This window comes from Eschrichtius robustus, chromosome 10, assembly GCF_028021215.1.
Source record: "Eschrichtius robustus isolate mEscRob2 chromosome 10, mEscRob2.pri, whole genome shotgun sequence".
NCBI classification, from domain to species: domain Eukaryota; kingdom Metazoa; phylum Chordata; class Mammalia; order Artiodactyla; family Eschrichtiidae; genus Eschrichtius; species Eschrichtius robustus.
The window spans coordinates 26,689,277-26,699,723 of NC_090833.1; positions in this window are offsets into that span (position 1 = coordinate 26,689,277).

The window sequence follows — 10,447 nt, forward strand, 5'->3', positions numbered from 1 at the left end:
ATGTGAGGTGGCTTCATGTAAGATTATCAGGATTAATGGGAACTATGAACCCTGAAGAGGGCCTGTTCTGAAGACATCAAAGTCTATTTGTTAAAAGTCATTAGGCTGACTGTATGGCCACCAGAGAGGTTAAAATGAAAAAGAAAAATAGAAAAATGTCAAAGATGGGGGGGGAAATTGAAATTCTCATAGATGGCTGGTGGGAATGTAAATTGTATAAACTCTTTGGAAAACCACTTTGGAAAACACACGCATTCTTTGACCCAGCATTTCAACTCTTTGAGTGCACACACAAACCAAATGAGTACAGATGCCCACCAAAATTCTATATGTTCAAGAATGTGCAAAATAGCACTATTAATAATAGCCCCAAAGTGGAAACTACTGTCACTATGACAGTGGATCAGTACATTCTGGAATGTTAGCACAATGGAATAATACAGAGCAACGAGAATGAAGAAACTACAACTATAGGCGACAATACGGACACATCTTATGACCATAAGGTTAAGCAACAGAAGCTACATAAGGAAGAATACATATTGTATGATTTCAAAGGTTGAAAAGTAGGAAAAATGAATCCATGCTGTAGGAACCAGGATAGTATTTAGTGACTGGAAAGGAGTTTGAGAGGGGTTTCTGGGGGTACTTCTGCTGTTCTGGTTCCTGACCTTTTTACTGCTGTTCACTTTATGAAAATCACTGAGCTCCACCCTCTGGATCTATTGTTTGTGTGAAAATATATTTATTCTTTAAGCCACTTCTATTCTGAAAGAAGCTTTACTGATATAAGATCTATTGAAGGGTTTCAATCAAAAGGTGAGTATGACCAGGCTAAGGTATAAAGTGTGTATTGAATGTGAGAGTGAGAGGCAGGAGACAGGGAGACCAGTACGGAAGCTTGTAATAATCAGAGTGAACGTTAACAGAGAGCTGAACCCACACACTGAAAACCTACTATGTACTAAACCAGTGATCTGAAAGCATCAGTTATTCTCATATCATCTGTAACATTTTTACTCAATACTGCTTTCTTTAAATAGCTTCCTTTTCAAATAAAGGGGATTGTCCATCAAAATTTTTAGGTGCTAGTTATTTTTTCAAATACACATTAAATAAGTAAGAGATTGTCTCCATTTTAGATTATGACGAACTAGCTTTTATGGACTGATTCTCCTGTTGAAAATAACTAGTAACCTGGATAAAAATATTTCAAAATCAGCCCTTGAAGGTCCAGGATCCTAAAGAAAAGAGGAACATGGAGACAGTCTGTGATGATTTTCCCCTTGAGGGACGTACCAATTCACAGGTGGCAGGTGTGAGAGTGAGAAGCCGATCAGAACTTTCCACAGTCTCTCAGGCTGAGGAGACAGACAGTGTAAGTTTGGGGCCTTGCAAACAATGTGGATTTTCAGCTGGGACTGCTGAAGGGCTAGAGGCATAAGAGTAAACCAGAAATAAATCCACCCTCTCAATGACTGAAACCAGCATGGAATCAGCTTAATGTCTGATTGCAATAAAGTGCATTCCCAGTAGCCTACCTAATATTAGTTTAGACGCTTATTATTCCTTTTCCTGGATCCCTGCAGCTCTGCTTTCTCCAGAGGTAGAAGTGTGGTGAGAAAAATCACCACAGTGATACCTACCGTTTATTAAGCATTTGCCATGTATCATTCTTACTCCTACGCTGTGAAAGAGATAACATTATAATCCCAATTATCTGTTAAGAAAACTGAGTCTCAGAGTTAAGTAACTTGCCCAAGGTCACAGAACTAGTAAATGATAGAAATCAGGTGTGACTCATTTGTGTCTGCAGAGCGTGTGTGCGTTCATTGTGCCAGCGATCTTTTGTTAGTTTCTAGCTGGCCTTATGTATACCACGGGCGGTACTGCCTTATTGACAGTGCAGTGGCACCTGGGTCTCATGGACATTGCATGTGCCCAGCTGGCAGGTCCAAGAGCTTCCCCTTTTATGCAACAAGAGTCAAACGTAAGTTCCTGGGACTGGGTCATAATTCCAAGCTCCTCCACCCTCCGACTCTTGGTCCAAGTTCTTTATGAGGTTTCTTGGTACCTGGAGCTTTACCTCATCCCACTTCATCATTTGTTTTCTCCTACTATGGGGCTATGTTGCCAGCAATCTTTTACATACGACCTGACCTTTGCCTGCTTTTCAATAGACTGTTATCTTTACTGAGTCTGTCCTGTTAATTTTTCTGACATTTATTTCAATAAAATTTAGTTCATCTGATTCCATTGTTCAGACTAAGCTCTAGGCCAAGGATAGCCAACTGTTTTTACTTCTGATGTTCTCTCCAGTCAATTGATAGTGGTTGCCTGGAGCACGATGGCAGAAGTACTGGGAGGCACACTCACATTGAGAGGTAGAGTGTGCCTGGCTTGATGAATGATGTCTGCTGTGAGCATTGGTTGTGAGGGAGGGAGAGTGATAGCTTCACACCACGTGTTGGTCTCTATTACTGTATGCTCTGGCCACTGTTCACCTTCCCAACTACCCCGATTTTGTTTCTAGAAGAAAGAGCTGAGTTTTTATTTTGAAATTCCCTTCTAGTGCAGTTCCATAAGGAAGAATGCCCCTCACGTTGAGGTCTTTTTAAACTCATTTCAGGTGATGTTTATAGAGGTTCAGCTGCTTGCTAGGAAATATCAGAACAGAGACATAAACCTAGGCTCCTAGGAGCAAATTCTCCACTCTTTCTGCTGTCCTCAGATGTCTCTCCATAGGCCTTTCTACAGCTGATTATGGTTTATGAACCAAGAATTTATACACTCGAGCTGATAAGATTTTTTTTTTTCTGAGCTGTGACTATTTTTACATGAGAAGCCTAGCAAGGTTATAAAAAGGAAATCACATTTAGTTACACATTTAATGAATCACCTTCTTTATTGAAAAGAATCAGGTTACATGGAATCAGGATGGTCCCTGAACGCCAAGACCATATCTTTTGCATAAAAAAGAGATGTGTGAAAGAGGAGAACTGACTTACATCACTCGCTGGGCAGTGGTTGTGGGCACCTTGGAGCAGGTTTTTCTTCTTCTTTGCCTTCGAGGTGCTTCTACACCTGTCTCCCTTTTTGCCTTCAAGTCCCTCTCTAACAAATTCCGCCATCCCTTTGGTTTTACTTTCTCTGCAACATCTATTACTTGTTGTCTCTCAGTGAGGAGTTTCAGTCAAATTAACCAATTCTAGTCCCAGAATTTCCAGAAAAGTAGCTTCATGTCTATAAACTGATTTCTACCTTTGAGCCAGGAAAATGTAGCTGTTCACTTACCTATATACCACGTGGTATTATATATGTTAATCCATGGGAAAATGAAGAGGTTTGTGCAGAGAGGGTATTATAAGCCAGCTGAAAATGCGGAAACCTTGGAAAGATGGAACTTGAAAGGAAGCATAGAGGTCATATAACCTACCCACTCACTTTAACTGAGAGCACAGAGGGACCCAGAGAGCTGGGCAGAATGTTAATGATCCCCCAGTGTTATGGGCTGAATAGTGTCCTCCCACAATTCATGTGTTCACGAACTAACAGCAAGACCTTACCTCCAGATACAGCCAGAATATGGTTATATTTGGAGATAAGGTCTTTCAAGAGGTAATTAAGTTAAAATGCAGTCTTGAGGATGGGCCCTAATCCAATCTGACTGGTGGTCCTTACGGAGGAAAGACCATGTGAGGACACCGTGAGAAGAGAGGCTTCAGGAGAAGCCAAACCTGTTGACATCTTGACTTTGGACTCTCTAGCCTCCAGAACTGTGGGAAAATAAATTTTTGTTGTTTGTCACCTAGTCTGTGGTATTTTGTTATGGCAGCCCTAGCAAATGAATACACCCATTTAGTAAGTGGCAGGAACGGGATTCAAACCCAGGTCCCTGAATCAAATTCTAGGTCTTTTCCCTGTCTATTCTGTCTGTAATGATCCCTAACACTGTTCGTGACAGAATATACAACACAAATCTGCCTTTCCTTTTAGATTTATGGATTGAAGACTGTTATGTCAGGATTCGGTTGAACTATGAGTAACATAAAACAAGGAGAGGGAGAAGAACACAAAATGGTCATTACTTGAAAATGATATTCTCATCTTTAGAAAATACAAGGAATCTACATATAAATTTTTAGAACTAATAAAAGATTTAGCAAATGTATCTGGATAAAAGATCAATATAAAAAAATCTCATTCTGATCCACCAGAAATAATCAAATATAAAAAATAATATAAAATAGCAATTAGGTATCAAGGAAACATTTATATTGCTGAATTCTAATTACTAATACTTTCTAAAGATTTTTACATCTACATTCAAGAGGGATATTGGTCTGTAGTTTTCTCTTTTGCTATGATTGTTGTCTGGTTTTTGTATCAGGGTAATACTAGCTTCATAAAATGGATTGGGAAGTATTCCTTCTATTTTCTGGAAGAGATTGTGTAGAACTCATAGTAATTCTTCCCTAAAACTTTGGTAGAATCCCCCAGTGAAACCAACTATCAAATTTTTTGATAGCTACAGAGCTATTCAAATTATTTATTTCCTATTGAGTGAGTTGTGGTAGTTTATGTATTTTGAGGAATTGGTCCATTTCATCTCAGATGTCAAATGTATAAATGTAGCTTTTTCCTGGTAGTCCCTTATTCTTTGGATAGTTGCAGGGCCTATAGTGATGTACACTGTTTCATTTCCTATATTGGTAATTTGTGTCTTCTTTTTTCCTTTGTTTAATCTTGCTAGAGGTTTGCCGATTTTATTGACCTTTTAAAAAAATCAGCTATTTGTTTCACTGTTTTTTCTATTTTTCTGTTTTTGTTTTCATTCATATCTGCTCTTACCTTTATTATTCCCTTCCTTCTGCTTGCTCTGTGTTCATTTTGTTCTTCTTTTCCTTAGTTATTGAAGTAGGAGCTTAAATAATTGGTTTAAGACATTTTTTCTTTCCTAATGTAAGTGTTTAGTGCTGTAAATTTTCCTCTCAGCACTGCTTTATCTGTGTTACATAGATTTTAATATGTCATAGTTTCATTTTCATGCAGTTCAATGTATTTTATTTTCCTTGAGACTTCCTCTTTGACCCATGGGTTATTTAGAAGTGTGTTGTTTAGTTTTCAAGTGCTTGGATATTTTCACTTAACTTTCTATTGATTTCTTATTTGATTCCAATGTATTCAGGGAACACACTCTGTATAATTTCAATTCTTTAAAATTTGTAGGGGTTTGTTTTATGCCCCAGGACATGGGCTATCTTGGTGAATGTTCCATGTGTGCTTGAAGAAAATATGTTCTGTACTGTTGTCAGTTGAATGTTTTATGTATGTCAGTTAGACCCTGTTGTTGATTGTGTTGTTCAGTTCTATATCCTTGCTGATTTACTGTTAGTTCTATCAATTTCTGAGAGTGGGGTTGAAGTCCCCAACTTTAACTGAGGATTTGTTCTTTGGCTCCATCAGTTTTTGCTTCACGTATTTGAGGCTCAGTTGCTTGATGCGCACAGGTTTAGGATTGTTTTCTTCCTAGTGAACTGACTCTTTTATCACTATGTAATGTCCCTATTTGTCTCTAGCAATGTCTTTGTTCTGAAGTATACTCTACCTGATGTTAATACAGCACTTCATGTGTTTTTTAAAATTAATGTTTGCATGATATAATGTTTTCTACCCTTCTATTTTCATTCAACTTATATCATTGTATTTGAAGGGAGTTTCTTTTAGAAACCACATGGTTGGATCATGGTTCTTTTTCTTTTTTTTTGGTTTGTGTTTTTGTTTTAATTCACTGCACCAATCTCTGTATTTTAATTTGTGTATTTAGACCATTTATATTTAAGGTAACTATTGGTATATTAGGGCTTAAGTATGCCATTTTATTGTGTATTTTCTGTTTGTTTCTTTCTGGTTCCCTTGTTTCTCTGGGTTACTTAAACATTTTTTTATGATTCTATCTTGATTTATTCATATAATTTGAATATATCATTTTGTAACATCTTCTCATGTAGGTATTGGAATTGGAATTTACATACATAAGTTATCAAAAACTGCTGCTATCACTTTATCACTTTAAAGTGTAGAAAACTTATTTCCATTTGTAATACTCTTTATACATTAAGGATATTAGTTGCTAAATAGATGGGATTTATTTTTCTTATTTGTGAGTTTGAACTTGAGGTGTTATATACAGAAAAAAAATTTAAGTTCTTTGGTATCACTTCTCTTCCTTTATAGTTTTTCTGGTTGTTTAATGATCAAAATGTCCCCTTATAACTTTCTCTCTGTTAAATGTTTCCCTAAGTTTAGAATTTTCTTGTCAATCTTGATATATGATACACACACACATATATACATATACACTCATCATCTTTGGGATTTTGAGAAGGATGGTATTAACCTTATAAATTAATGTGCAAGAATTAAAATCTTAACAGTATTGGGAAACATGTACCGTTTTCCCTGGATGGATGGATGGATGGATGGATGGATGGATGGATGGATAAGATAGATAGATATATAGATGATAGATGATATTGATATAGATACTATCTCTTGGTAATATTTTGTCATTTTTCATTATGGAGACCCTGAAAATTTCTCCTTAAGACAACTTCTAAGCATTTTATATTTTATGATGTTCTTATGCATATCATCTTTTTATCTATTACAAGTTCTCACTGGCTGTCAGGAAAAAAAGCTGTTGATTTTGAATAATTATCTTCATTCTAAACTCTCTTTTTCACTTAGTGTTTCAGGATATGTTCTTGAGGTTTCTAGATTTATAATTTGATACATTCTTAATAGTATGGAAATAGTTTAAATATAACTAGTTTATGAATTCAATGCTTTCAAAGAGAAGCAGCATATAAAAGAAAAAACATACATTTTAAAATTCATGCAGATCTTGATCCGAATTGCTTTTCTGCCATGGACTGTCTTTATGGCACTTCTCTGAACTTCTCAGTGTTCTTAGCTGTTAAAAATAGTTTACATCATAGGGTAGTAGTTGTGACAATTAAATAAGGTAATGAATGTAAAGTACCTAACATAGTATTGATAAAGAGTGAATATGCAATAAACTTTTATTATTTCTCTATTATTCAACGTTTACCTTCATACCTTTTGCTTGTGCTCTATTATAAAGAATCCTGGAATTGAAAGGTAGGAACATTGTGTATTTGTCTGTCCCTTTTCCTGGACCATAGGCTCCTGGAAGGCGGGATTATGTCAGGAATGGCAAATAATATCACCTGACACAACAACTCTGGCCGACTGTAATTTTCTGCTTAGGGATCAAGGTTGAGAAGGATGAGTGTTGGAATGATTAGTGTTGTCTGCCACTAGTGTGTATTGGGAAGGTGATAGGACATGTACCATATACATCATGGCCCTATGCTTTGTCTGATTCACCTCTAGCAAATGAAGAGCACAGAGACAGTCCCTAGGAATGAATGAATGAATCTTCTACTTTTTGTCATGAAACAAATAATAAAAATAAACTCATATATGATCAGTGTTAAAAATGAGAGGCTAACCTTCAAATTTAACAAAGACTATTTTCACATATGGACTTTATGAAAAACAGTGTCTTAAAAAGAATGTGAATTCTGGTATCAAACAAGTTTGGGTTCAAACTTCATTGCTTTCTAGCTGTGTGTCCTTCATACAAAATAACTCTTTGAACTTTAGTTTCTTCTTATTAAGAGAATAATGTTCAAATTCCCTTAGTTTTCCTTTATCTGAGAATATCTTGATTTCTCTTCATTCCTGGAAGATACGTTCTTTAGATATAGGATCCTGGATTGAAAGTCCCTACCTCTCAGTCCACGTACCATTTCCTCTGGCCACCATGATTTCTGATCATAAATCTGCCCTTATGCAATTTTTTTTTTTTTTTTTTTTACTTAAAGGTAAAGTGCTATTTTTCTCTTGTTGCTTGAAAGATTTTTTTCTTTGACTTTAGTTTTCAGAAATTTGATGATGGTGATGAATGTTGGGATGCATTTCTTTGGTTTTATCTTGTTTGGGGCTCACTCATCTTGGAACTATAGGTTTTTGACAGACTTTTAAAGCTCTCTCTCTTTAATCCTTTTCTCCCTTCTGCTACTCTCTACTTTTCCAGCTTCTTGATTGTCCTGTCTGCTAGTTCAAGGCCAAAGTAAGCCCAAAGAGTTTATTCCAGTCCCCTCCTGTTCCTTCCACTTCCCTTTTGGTTAGTTCTTGAGATTGATGAACTACTGTTTGAGAAGCTACAACAGCTATTTTTAGATTTTTGAAATTGTGTTTATGGTTGCCACCCATATATAGACACAGAGACCTGAGTGGATCTGTGCTAGTAGTGTAGAGGCTCTAGAAAACTCTTAGCTTATCCAGAAAGTCTTTGGCAAGCTGACATGCATGACATGTAGAATCCATCACACCCTGTGGTTGCTATGCTTCTAAAGAGCTTGCACAGACCTTCTTCTCTACAGAAATCTGGTATTTCTGGCTGCTGCAGTGCAGTGCAGTGCACTTGGACTGTTGAATGCCAAGCTCCAAGGCTGCATCAAGGACTGAGAATCAAAGAAGGAAGGGTTTTCTACTAGGATTGCCACACATCTGTGCCACTTTACTTGCCAATCAGTGCAGAAATCATCTCCATATTCTACACTTACGAGATGTTAGAGGAACCTCTATATCTAACCCAACCATCTCTTTTCACAAGGAGGATAATGAGTCTCAAATGAGAGGAAATGACATATTTCAGGTCACCTGATATGAAAATGGAAGGGGGACAGCACCCTGGGCTCCAAACTCCACCTCTGGAACTCTTCCATTGCACCATGACATGTACCTAACAGCCTCACCCTGATGAGTTCTTATCCCCGAAATGTGAAGCATATATGGCAAAGCTAAGATGCCCCAAGATGGAGGTTGACAGATCTGGTCAGTGCTAGCTAAGACCAGCCAGTACAGAACTGGTGCCTACTTCACGTGTATGAGCCATATCACAGCCACCCTGGCCAACGAATGGGGATCAACACATCCCTTAGACACCATACAGTGGAGAGGACATAGACAAGTTCCATCCATTCGGTCACATACTTGACAGCGTGTGATGATAACATCTATTCATGGTCCAGTTGCACCAAGAGTTGGAATCTGCCTGCGACTGAGGCTCTAGAGTCCTGAGTCCTCATCTCAACTCTGCTACTTACACGCTTTGAGGCCTCAGGCAATACACTTCTCTTTTCGGGTTCTCAGAGTCTCCATCTGACGTAGGCAGAATAATGCCCACTGCCCGCCCCCCCCCCCCCGCAAGGTGTCCATATCCTAATCACCAGAATCTGTGAATAGTTATCTTATCCAACAAAAGGAATTTTGCAGATGTGGTTAAATGATTGGAGATATACAGCTGGACCTGATATAAGCATATGGGCCCTTGAAAACGGAAAACCTTCAGAATGACCATCACCAAAAAGTCTACAAATAATAAATGCTGGAGAGTGTGTGGAGGAAAGGGAACCCACATACACTGTTGGTGGGAATGTAAATTGGTGCAGCCACTATGAAAAGCAGTATGGAGTTTCCTTAAACTAAAAATAGAGGTACCATATGATCCTGCAATCCCACTCCTGGGCATATATCCTGAAAAGACGAAAACTCTAATTCAAAAAGATATATGCACCCCAATGTTCATAGCAGCACTATTTACAATAGCCGAGACATGGAAACAACCCAAGTGCCCATTAACAGATAATTGGCTTAAGAAGATTTGGTATATATACGATGGAATATTACTCAGCCATAAAAATGAATGAAATAATGCCATTTGCAGCAACATGGATGAACCTAGAGAATATCGTACTAAGTGAAGTAAGTCAGACAGAGAAAGACAAATATCATATGATATCACTTATATGTGGAACCTAAGAAATGACACAAATGAATCTATATACGAAACAGAAATGGACTCACAGACATAGAAAACAAACTTATAGTTACCAAAGGGGAACGTGGGGGAGGGATAAATTAGGAGCATGGGATTAGCAGATACAAACTACTATACATAAAATAGATAAGCAACAAGGATTAACTGTATAGCACAGGAAACTATACCCAATATCTTGTATTAACAAATAATGGGAAATAATCTGAAACAAATATATATAACTGAATCATTGTGTTGTACACCTGAAACTAACACAATATTGTAAGTCAACTATACTTCAATTTTAAAAAACAAAACAAAAATAAGCAAGCAAACAAAAAACCAGAGAACCTTTCCTGGCTGTGGTCAGAGGGATCTGTGACTATGGAAGAACGGTCAAAGAGATGTGGTATTGCTGGCTTTGAAAGAAGAAGGGAGCCACAGGCCAAGAAAGGTGAATGGACTCTAGAAGCTGGAAAACAAAAGTAGATAACTCTCTAGAGCCTCTGGTAAGGAATGCAGCCCTGTCAACAT